We start from the raw sequence: 13,175 nt of genomic DNA on the forward strand, positions 1-13,175 counted from the left end.
AAATAAGTAATATTTTTAATTAAGCTTATGTGTAAAGCACTATATAGTAGCCTTTATTTAGCACTTTAAGTTATAATTAATTAATAGAATAATGCATTTATAAATAAATTCTAAGATATGTACTACACTAATAAGTAATATAGCTTACTACATACACATAGCTATTAATAATATAAAAAAAGCTTAAAAAGATATAAAGAATTATTTAGACTATAGTCCTTTATATAATTAAAGTAATGCTTTATTTATTATAAAAAAAAATATTAGTTAATAAATTATCTTTATATAAATTAATCTTATGTAAAATGCTAATATATCTTTTTATATAAAAATTTTTATAATAAGACACTAACATATAAAGAGGTAAATGTGTACATTTAAAAGTTTAAAGGTAAACTAAAGTAAAAAAAAGAAGAGTTACATAATAATAATAACTTAAATAAAAAAAAAGTAAAAAGATTATTAACTACTTTACTAATGCTACATTTCTTTACTATGTAACTGTAAAGGACATTTACAGCCTAGAACCTAAAGAATACGCAGAATAGTTTATCCTTAAAGATTAATACTGTACAGTATACTAAGGTAAACTATAGAATACTAGTATAGTAAAGATCTCTACTATAAGGAAGTTATAACTTAAAGCATACCTGTAAGAATTTCCTTATATAAAAGTAAACTAAATACTAAGAAAAAAAAGTATTAGCTTTAAAAAATAAGAATTAATAAAATTAATTAGTACTATATAAATTACTAACTTAGTTAGTAATGTAATGTATTATATTCTAGAGACTCTAACACTATTTCTGCTATTACTAGTAGATGCTAACTAACTTAGGGCATACTTTAATAATGTTTTAAATGTTATTATATATAAAAATAAAACTACTGTCTTTACTATATAAAAATAGAGACACTTTTTTTTAATATTAGTAAGAAAAAATTTATGTTTTTTTTTACTAAATTAAAACTTTACTACTTTTACTACTAATTTAGACACTCTTGCATAGAGAGACTTTAAAAGATGCTAACTAGCGCTAGCTACAACATTAATGCTATAGTACTAGAAAAGATTAAGAAGTTTTACTACCTCTACTAATTATATAACTAGGCTTTATAAAGATTTAAGTTTATAATTAAAAATAACACTTACTTTAACTATAAAGTTGTTATTAATGTTATATAAATTAATAATAAAGATGTCTTACATATTATTAATATAGATATTGTCTGTACGCAGCAGCAGCGTTGCGTCCTGGATACAAGCGATCGCGCACGAGCAGGATCACGTATCTATGTCACATGATGCTTGTGCGCGAACCTCTGTGCGCAAACATCTAGATATCCCCTTTTTCCTCTGTATAAAGGAAAAAATAAGAAGTAATTAACACTAGTTACCTAACACCCCTGTGCAATGTTTACACTATGTAAACCTCTCTGTCTTGTACGCATTTACTAACACTAAGTGCTAGCTAGCAGAGAGTCTATTTAACACTAATTAGTAGTTTAAATACTATAAAAAAGAAAGCTTTTTTTATACCTTTTTATTTAAAAGTTTATGTATAAGAAGAATTTTTTTTTTTACTACTTTAACTATAAATTAGTAAGAGTAAAAATAGAGTCTAATTTATATGTAAGTAGCTATAAATCTCTATTTAGTTACCTAAGTAAGAGTAAGAAACCTGTCTGTATAATACTATTTAGAGGTATTATATAAATAGTAGTGCTTATTTAATACTAGAAGGTCTATTTTATCTTTTTACATAAGGCTGTTTAGAGGTAGTGTATAATAAGAAGTAAGACAGCGCACAACAACGCATAATTAACTACTATAAAGTAATAAGCAACACTAGCTCTATTTATAACTAGCTAACATAATATATTAACATATAACTAATACATACTTTTTATAAGCATTTTAGTAAAGACTTTAGCAGAGCAGACAAATATTAAAAATTAGATAAATAAAATTAAACTATTAAATAATATACTTAAAAAAAAGCTTAATTTATATATAGCTAACTTAATTATAAAACTCTGCGCGTTAAGTATAATAGATGTATGTACACTTAAGAACTTTTAAAATAACTTTATAAAGTAAAAGCTTATACACTTTAAAAATCTTAGCTAACTATTTTTATAAAAACTAATTACTACCTTATAAAATAAAAGTATTAGCTTTAAGAAAGATATAATAGAAGCTACTATACTATATAAACTTATAAAAGAAGAACACATGTTTACTATTTTATTAGAGTATTATATAAAACTATTACTACTATTACTAGTCTTAATGTAATAAAGAATATCTTTATATAAATTATTTATAGACCTAATACTTTCTTTATAATTAGTATAACTACTTTGTAATAGCTTACTATATAAGAGCATAACTAGGCAGCTACATATTCCTGTAGCTATAGCTCTGCATAAGATTCCCTAAAGCTTATACTTACTGCATATAATTTAATTACTATATAATCTATACTAACTTCTACTTATATAAGATATTACAGCAGAGAACCTTACGCCTAAAAAGGTTATATAATTCTAAAAGGTATAAAAAAAAAAGAATAACTATATAAGGCAACTATATAATATTCTAGCTAATAAGGCTATAGTATTTATTAAGCTTTACTAACACTTTGCTATTTTTAAAGCATTATACATAAGCATCTTTTTTAATATCTTTAAAAGGTGCGCACACATGTTCTACTTTTATAATATTAGTCTAGGATAATTATAGAAGTTACTATATAAGCAACTTAGTAATTACTTTAATACTAATGTAAACTATAACTAGTATTAGACAGATTAAATAATAATAAGCTTTATATAAAGTAAGTAAAAAAACTTTATAAAAACTTTATATAAAGCTTTTAAAGCTATAATTAATAAACTTACTTTTATATAAAAAGCTCTTAGTCTATAATTCTAAGGTAAAATACTGCTTTACACTGCTATTATATAAGCATGCTAAGGGCAACTTAAACTTAAATAAGCAATGTTCTTAATTAAGCCTATGTGTAAGGCACTATATAGTAACCTTTATTTAGCACTTTAGGTTATAATTAATTAATAGAATAATGCATTTATAAATAAATTCTAGAACATATACTACACTAATAGGCAATATAGCTTACTATGTACACATAGCTATTAATAACATAAAAGAAGCCTAAGAAGATATAAAGAATTATTTAAACTATAGTCCTTTACATAATTAAAGTAATGCTTTATCTATTATAAAGAAAAATATTAGTTAATAAATTATCTTTATATAAATTAATTTTATATAAAACACTAATATATTTTTTTTATATAAAAAATTTTATAATAAGACACTAACATGTAAAAAAGTAAATGTGTATATTTAAAAGTTTAAAGGCAAACTAAAGTAAAAAAAAAAAAGTTGCATAATAACAACAACTTAGATAAAAAGAAAAGTAAGAAGATTATTAACTACTTTACTAATACTGCATTTCTTTACTGCGCAACTGCAGAGGACATCTACAGCCTAGAACCTAAAAGATACGCAGAACAGTTTATCCTTAAAGATTAATACTGTACAGTATACTAAGGTAAACTATAGGATACTAGCGCAGTAAGAATCTTTACTATAGAGAAGTTATAACTTAAAGCATACCTATAAAAATTTTCTTATACAAAAGTAAACTAAACACTAAAAAAGAAAAGTATTAGCTTTAAAAAATAAAAATTAATAAAATTAATTAGTACTATATAAATTACTAACTTAGTTAGTAATATAACATATTACATTCTAGACACTCTAACACTGTTCCTACTATCTCTAGCAGACGCAGACTAAATAGGTGCATACTTTAATAATGTTTTAAATGTTATTATACATAAAGACAAAACTACTATACCTATTATATAAAAATAAAGACACTTTTTTTTTAATATTAGTAAAAAAAAATTTATGTTTTTCTTTACTAAATTAGAACTTTACTACCTCTACTGCTAATTTAGACACCCCTGCATAAAGAGACTTTAAAAGATGCTAACTAGTGCTAGCTACAACATTAATACTGCAGTGCTAGAAGAGATTAAGAAATTCTGCTACCTCTGCTAATTATATAACTAGGCCTTATAAAAATTTAAGTTTATAATTAAAAATAACACCTACTTTAACTATAAAGTTATTATTAATATTATATAAATTAATAATAAAGATGTTTTACATGTTATTAATATAGACATATTATTTTAGGCTACTATATTTCTAAAATCTATGTCTATATAAGATACCTAGAATGCACTATGCAAATGCTAGATTAACACCTATTAAAGACCTTTAGACTATATTATGCATAACTTTAGTATAAACTTTGCTTTAAAGAATTTTTAAGCTTATACAAAAATTATAAGAGCTATATGTAGGCAGATGCCTATAAAAGCATATTAGGTAGTTAGAAAGGTTAAGCGTGCATATGCACCTCTCTAATAAGCGTTTAACATCTTAAAGACTAAGCTAGGTAACTATATAAATAATAAGGCTATCTTATAAATAGCAGTTAAGGCTTTAAACAACACAGCTAGCCTACACAGTCTAGTACCTACGCTGCTAGTCTTTAGGGCATACCTAAGAATTAACCTAAACTTTTTACTATTACTAAACATTATTACACAAGTAAGCGCTATATAAAAAGTAATAAAGATACTTTAAAAAGACTATATAAAAGTAAATATTAATTATATAATTAACACTTATAATAGCTTTATAACATATAAAGTTCTTAACTTCTCTTTTAGCTTAGAGATTATAGCATAAAAAGAGAAAAAAGGCTAGACTAGCCTATATAAAATTAAGAGTATTAAAGGGAGAGATGTTATTATTAAAAGGGAAAATAGCCTACTAAAGCTTTAATATACACAGGCTAAACTATACTATAGAGAAAAAGAGAAAGATAACCTACTTATAATAAATAACCTAGATAAACTAATCTTTATATAAAAAAATTTTTTAAAGAAAAAAAAAAAAGAACAGCCTTATAAGAATATTATAAAGGCAGAACTAAAGCCTACTACAGACTAAGCCTCTTAGGATAGTAATGCTGCACTAGTGTAAAGGGAAGATATAGATACTAGAAGAAGTAAAAGGCAAAGAAAACCTGTATAAAGTCTAGACTAGGTATTCCTAACCTAGAAAAAAAAAGATAATTAGGCCTTATCTATTAAGCTCTGTACAGATAGTGTAATTACTACACCTAAAAAACTATTTAAAAAATTAGACTATATAAAGATAAACACTTTAATTACTAACAGCACTTTTAAGGTTATAGTGTACAACTTAATAAGGCATAAAAGTTAGATTTTTAACTTTTACTTTATATAAAAAGTAAAAGGTAAAACAACTTAACTATATAAGAAATCCTGCCTAGTGTTTACTAGCTACTTAGATAAAAAGAAAGAAAAAATTTTTACCTAGTTACTAACTATTTAGAGGATAAGCTAGAGACTACTTTTAGCTATAAAAGTAAGCTTAAAAGCTATATATAAAATGCATTTTAAACTGTGTAATATTATATAAGCATACATTTAATTAATAAATAAGCTTATATGTACACTATACACAAAGCTACTAAAGAAAATGCGCTAGAGCTTTCTACTAAATATAATACTCTAGGTTGTACAACTTTTATATAGAGCTGCTAAATTAAGACTATATTAGTTTAAGACATACTATAACTACTATAAAAAAAAGCTGTGTATGTACATCTTTTTATATAACTTTTACCTTTTAATTACTAATAAAGAAGAGCACACTTTTAGTATTACTAGCTTATAAATAGATAACACTTTAAGCATTATAATAAAAGATTTTATGTAAAAAGAAAAGAAGAAACTATAAAAAGTAAAGTTTTACATAAAAAGTAAAACTATTCTAGTAGAAAAGCAGCTTATTAAGTTTAATAGTAAAAGGATTAAACTTATGCATAACATAGTAGTCTTTACTTAAAAGAAATAAGTAAGCTACCTTTATATAATTAACCTAGAAAATAAAGATGCTGTATAATAATATGTTAAGTAACATGTAAAAAAAATATACATTGCATTTATATATTAACTAAAGGCAGCATTTAACCTATTTATTACTGTATAAACTATAAACTTTTTACATAACAACATTAACACACTTAATGCATAAATTTAATAGTAGATAGATAATAGTAAGCATAGTCTTACTTTCTTACTATTACAGCTTAATTATGTAAAGCTGTTTATCTTTATAAATAGATTATTTGCTAATAATAAAGACCTTAGCTTATAGCTAGAATTTTTAATTATATTAGGTAATAAAAACTATATAAAGTAAAGCAACTACTTTAAAATACTAGGCAACATTATACACTAGAATTCTACTAAGTGTAAAAAAGTAACTAGAAGTGTTCTTACTAGTAAACTATATAAAATAGTTAAAAGGTTTAATAATATAATTACTTTTAGTATAACTTTATAGTAAATTATATAAACACTTAAACTGCTACTAATTTTAGTAGTAATCTATATAGATTTAAGGTTTTTATATAATTACTTTATTAAGCTAGGCACTACTAGTAAAAAGTAACTTATAATTAATATTATATTACTCTATAAATTATATAAAAAAAAGAAATTACTAAAATAAAGTAGATTAATAGTAAAAATAACTTAGTAAATGTATATATAAAGAAAACACTAAACTAAGCTCTTTAATTATTAGTCCTAACTAACTGCCTTTTTGTCTAGATAGAAGCATCTGTAGACTAGCTAGATCTTGTGCGCAAAGATGCTTTAGACTAACTAGACTAATAACACCTTTATATAAAGCCTATTTTCTTTTATTTTTTATATTTATATTATACACACTTATCTTTCTTATTATAAAGATCTGTTACTGCTAGCACTGTATAAAAAAAGAAAAGAGCTAGAGGATTATACAGTAGGGCTTAAAAAGTAAAAGATAAAAAAAAAAAAGCTATTTATATAGCATAACTAGCCTATTTTAACGCATAGCATTACTAAGGCAAGTCTTAATAAATAGGGGTAGAGTAAAAGCAGAATATAATTAAATAGACTTACATAGATAAAAGAGAGGTAACGCGTACAGAAGGTAACTTTTTAGACAAAAAAAAAAGTTACTAGTGTCTGTACACAGCAGCAGCGTTATGTCCTAGATACAAGCAATTGCGCACAAGCAGGATCACATATCTATGTTACATAATGCTTATGTGTAAACCTCTGTGCATAAACATCTAGATATCCCCCTTTTTCTCTATATAAAGGAAAAAATAAGAAGTAATTAACACTAGTTACCTAACACCCCTATGCAATGTTTACACTGTGCAAACCTCTCTGTCTTGTACGCATTTGCTAACACTAAGTGCTAGCTAGCAGAGAGTCTATTTAACAGATATATTATTTTAGGCTACTATATTCCTAAAATCTATGTCTACATAAGATACTTAGAATGCACTATGTAAATGCTAAATTAACACTTATTAAGAACTTTTAGACTATATTATGCATAACTCTAGTATAAACTTTACTTTAAAGAATTTTTAAGCTTATGTAAAGATTATAAAAGCTATATATAGGCAGATGCCTATAGAAGTATATTAGGCAGTTAGAAAAGTTAAGCGCGCGCATGCACCTCTCTAATAAGTGTTTAATATTTTAAAGACTAAGCTAGGTAACTATATAAATAATAAGGCTATTCTGTAGATAGCAGTTAAGGCTCTAAATAACACAGCTAGCCTATACAGTTTAGTACCTACACTGCTAGTCTTTAAAGCATACTTAAGAATTAACTTAGACTTTTTACTATTACTAGACATTATTACATAAGTAAGCGCTATATAAAAAGTAATAAAAATACTTTAAAAAAACTATGTAAAAGTAAACATTAATTATATAATTAACACTTATAATAGCTTTATAATATATAAAGTTTTTAACTTTTTTTTTAGCTTAAAGATTATAGCATAAAGAGAGAAGAAAGGCTAGACTAGCCTATATAAAATTAAGAGCATTAAAGAGAGAAATATTATTATTAAAAAGAAGAATAGCCTACTAAAGCTCTAATGTACGCAGGTTAAACTATACTATAAAGAAAAAAAAAAGATAACTTACTTATAATAAATAACCTAGATAAACTAATCTTTATATAAAAAGATCCTTTAAAGAAAAGAAAAAGAAGATAGCCTTATAAAAATATTATAAAGGCAGAACTAAAGCCTACTATAGACTAAGCCCCTTAGAATAGCAATGCTACACTAGTGTAAAAAGAAGATATAGATACTAAGAGAAGTAAAAAGTAAAAGAAACCTGCATAAAGTCTAGACTAGGTATTTCTAACCTAGAAGAAAAAAGATAATTAGGCCTTATTTATTAAGCTTTATATAGATAGTGTAATTACTACACCTAAAAAACTATTTAAAAAATTAGACTATATAAAGATAAACACCTTAATTACTAACAGCACTTTTAAAGTTATAGTATATAACTTAATAAAGTATAAAGGTTAGATTTTTAACCTTTACTTTATATAAAAAGTAAAAAGTAAAATAACTTAACTATATAAAAAATCCTACCTAGTGTTTACTAGCTACTTAGATAAAAAAAAAAAAAAATTTTACTTAGTTACTAACTATTTAAAGAATAAGCTAAAGACTACTTTTAGCTATAAAAGTAAGCCTAAAAGCTATGTATAAAATGCATTTTAAACTATGTAATATTATATAAGTATACATTTAATTAATAAATAAGCTTATACGCACACTATACACAAAGCTACTAAAAAAAATGCGCTAGAGCTTTCTACTAAATATAATACTCTAGGTTATATAACTCTTATATAAAGCTACTAAATTAGGACTGTATTAGTTTAAAACATACTATAACTACTATAAAAAAAAAGCTATATATATATATCTTTTTATATAACTTTTATTTTTTAATTACTAATAAAAAAGAGCATACTTTTAGTATTACTAGCTTATAAATAAACAACACTTTAAGTATTATAATAAAAAATTTTATATAAAAAAAAAAAACTATAAAAAGTAAAGTTTTATATAAAAAGTAAAACTATTTTAGTAAAAAAGTAGCTTATTAAGTTTAATAGTAAAAAAATTAAACTTACACATAACATAGTAGTTCTTACTTAGAAAAAATAAGTAAGCTACTTTTATATAATTAACTTAGAAAATAAAGATGCTATATAATAATATGTTAAGTAATATATAAAAAAAGTATATATTATATTTATATATTAACTAAAGGTAGCATTTAACCTTTTTATTACTATATAAACTATAGACTCTTTGCATAATAACATTAACACACTTAACACATAAATTTAATAGTAGATAGATAATAGTAAGCATAGTTTTACTTTTTTACTATTATAGCTTAATTATATAAAGCTATTTATCTTTATAAATAAATTATTTACTAATAATAAAAACTTTAGCTTATAGCTAGAATTTTTAATTATATTAAGTAATAAAGACTATATAAAGTAAAGTAACTACTTTAAAATACTAGGCAACATTATACACTAGAATTCTACTAAGTATAAAAAAGTAACTAGAAGTGTCTTTACTAGTAAACTATATAAAATAGTTAAAAAGTTTAATAATGTAATTACTTTTAGTATAACTTTATAGTAAATTATATAAACACTTAAACTACTACTAATCTTAGTAGTAATTTATATAGATTTAAAGTTTTTATATAATTACTTTATTAAGCTAAGCACTACTAGTAAAAAGTAACTTATAATTAACATTATGTTACTTTATAAATTATATAAGAAAAGAAAAATTACTAAAATAAAGTAAATTAATAGTAAAAATAACTTAGTAAATATATGTATAAAAAAACACTAAACTAAGCTTTTTAATTATTAGTCTTAACTAACTACCTCTTTATTTAGATAGAAGCATCTGTAGACTAGCTAAATTCTGTGCATAAAAATGCTTTAGACTAACTAAACTAATAATGCCTTTATATAAAGCCTATTTCTTTTTATTTTGTTTTTTTTATATTATATACACTTATTTTTTTTATTATAAAGATCTATTACTATTAGCACTGTATAAAAAGAGAAAAGAGCTAGAGAATTATACAGCAAAGCTTAAAAAGTAAAGAATAAAGAAAAAAAAAGCTATTTATATAGTATAACTAGCCTATTCTAACGCACAGCATTACTAAGGCAAGTCTTAATAAATAAGGTAAAGTAAAGGTAGAATATAATTAAATAGACCTATATAGACAGAAGAGAGGTAACGCGTATAGAAGGTAACTCTTTAGATAAAAAAAAAAGTTGCTAGTGTTTGTACACAGCAGCAGCGTTACAGCCTAGATATAAGCAATTACGCATAAGTAGGATCACGTATCTATGTCACATAATGCTTGTGCGTAAACCTCTGTGCACAAACATCTAGATATCCCCTTTTTCCTCTGTATAGAGGAAAAATAAGAAGTAATTAACACTAGTTACCTAACACTCCTGTGCAATGTTTACACTGTGCAAAACTCTCTGTCTTGTACGCATTTGCTAACACTAAGTGCTAGCTAGCAGAGAGTCCATTCAACATTACTCTAACTAGTTCTGTTACTAGTAATATTTATGTTGTGTAGCTTACACAGCTAGACTATTATTTTACATATAACTACCTAATAAGGCTCTAGTAGCATTATGTATACCTAGCAACTTAGAGACGTTGCCTGTCCTAGAGAGCGTGTTATTTTTGTAAAACTTACTTTATACTGTAAGTATAATATACTTAAACTTACTTTTAATAAATGCTAGATGCAACTTTATAAACTCCTAGTTTAATAGCAGACAATTCTGTACACTACTAGTGCTATACCTACTAGACTTAATAAGCACTGCAACTTTATTACTTTTAATATTCTTTTATCTAGTAACAAGCCTTACTAGCTTCTATTAGTTTAGGTATAAAAAAAATACTAAAAATAAAAGTAAAACTAAAATGTTGTCTTTAGACACACTATAGACCTTTAAAAAGTACTAAAGAGCAGATGCCTAACATATCTTCTAAATATACTATAATATAAGGCTAGCCTTACTTTTTAGTGTTAGTGTAGTCTTTTTAGCAGGCAAAAGTAAGGCGCTCTAATATAGCATAAGTGCTAGATTATAACTTATGTAATAGGTAACCTTTTCTAGAAAAAGTTACTATGTTAATTATATAAATAGGTTATTTTAGAAATACTAAAGCAAGTGCCTATAATAACACTTAAAGTTAATTAAGTTTTACTACTTAAGCTTAATACTAGCTTATTAGTTTAGCTATTTATTTATCTAATTAAAGGGTCTACTTTTATATCTGTTATACTAAAATGTAACTACATAATTTTATAAATTAGCTAAAGTGCTTTTAACCCCCTCTTCTATAGCCTCTAATTTAGGTTTATTATGTAGGGGTGTAGACCTAGGCAGAGGTGTTACAGCAGGAGTAACAGGCGTCTAACTACTACTAGCAGATGCCTAATCTAGCAATGTTATAGTTATTATCTACTTTAATATAAAAAGCTTTATTTTATAATAATTCTTTACTTTTATAAGTTACCTGCTTTTTATTTTTTACTTTACTTAGCTACTAGCCTGTCTATTACTTGCATTTAAATTAGTGCTAAGATAGTTAAATATATAAAAAGAGATAAATAATATAGTAACTATAGTTTTGCTATAACTACACACACTATAACTAAACTACTACATTAGATTACTTATATCCTAAGTAATTAAAATATTTTATTAGTATACCTACTTAATTCTAGAAATATCTATACTTATTTTAAGCGCAGTTGTACAGACAATAATCTAGATAGAGGCATTAGCACCTTTAATATTTTAATATATCTTCTGCTAGTCTGCGTTTACAACCTAACTAGTATACGCCTAGACTACCTTTTTAGCATCTGCTATAGAGTAGTGTCTATCTAACACAAGACAAGATTAAAGAAGCCCTGTAAAGTTAGTAATATAAGTGTAACTATTAATAAACATGTATGTCTTTAAAATAAGCTTTAAGTTACTAGAAAAACTAGTAGTACTAAACTTATAATTAATAATATATAAGAGCTAAGTATACATACTTTTACTATAATTATTAATTAAAATAATAGTGTATATAATTTTAAGGTAATCTACACATGTCCTAATTACCTCTAGGCTGCCTATTAGATTATTACCTATCTCTAGACCCTCTAGCCTAAAGCTACTAAAATAGTGTACTGCCTTTTCTGTCTACTTGTTAAATATAGTAGTATAAGTAAAAAATGTTATATTAAAAGATAAACACTGCTAAAGCTTATAAAACTATAAATACTTTTTCTAAAAAAAATTTTAATATTATATAACATAGTACTTGTCTAATACTACTAACCTAACTTAAGTATAAAATATAGTGTTAGTAAATAGCTGTTAGAACGCTAGTAATATAGCCTACTTTAAACTTAGTAAAATATAAGTGTATAAAAGCTACTAGATTTTTTAGAATATTTTTAAGTTAGCATTTTTTATTTATTTAGTAACTAGACATAGATGTGCTTTAGAATACTAGTAAATTACTTTAAACTACTTATTTTTTAGCTTTAATAGTAGTATAATCTAAAGTGTAATATTACTTATAAACATAGAATATGCATGTAAAACAATACTTTTTCTAAAGCTAGTGTAGGCTATAAGGATTATATCCCTAAAGCTATACATAAGCTAATAGATAGCGCGCACTTACTACTTATATAGCTTTTTACTACCTAACAACTTCTATATAGCTTAAGTAAGTAATAGTGTTTAATACTAGACATTATACTTTATAAAATACTTATATACTAAATCTTATAAAGTATTAGCACTTAGAGTAAAATACTACGACAGTTCATAAATGATCTGTAAAAGCAAAGCTTGCTTAGAGCAATAGTTAGTACAATAAGGTAGGATATTTAGGTTAAAGAATAGTTATAGCATAATGCTTAGCAAATTAGTATTAGACAGGTAATAGACACATAATAACAATATTTAACTATAGCATGTAACTAATTACAGCCTGTAACTAAGCATAGCTAATACTAATCTCTAACACACTAATATAGCTAATGCTAATCTCTAACACACTAATATAGCTAATGCTAAT

This window comes from Lindgomyces ingoldianus (assembly GCF_010093535.1).
Source record: "Lindgomyces ingoldianus strain ATCC 200398 unplaced genomic scaffold BDR25scaffold_16, whole genome shotgun sequence".
Lineage (NCBI taxonomy): Eukaryota > Fungi > Ascomycota > Dothideomycetes > Pleosporales > Lindgomycetaceae > Lindgomyces > Lindgomyces ingoldianus.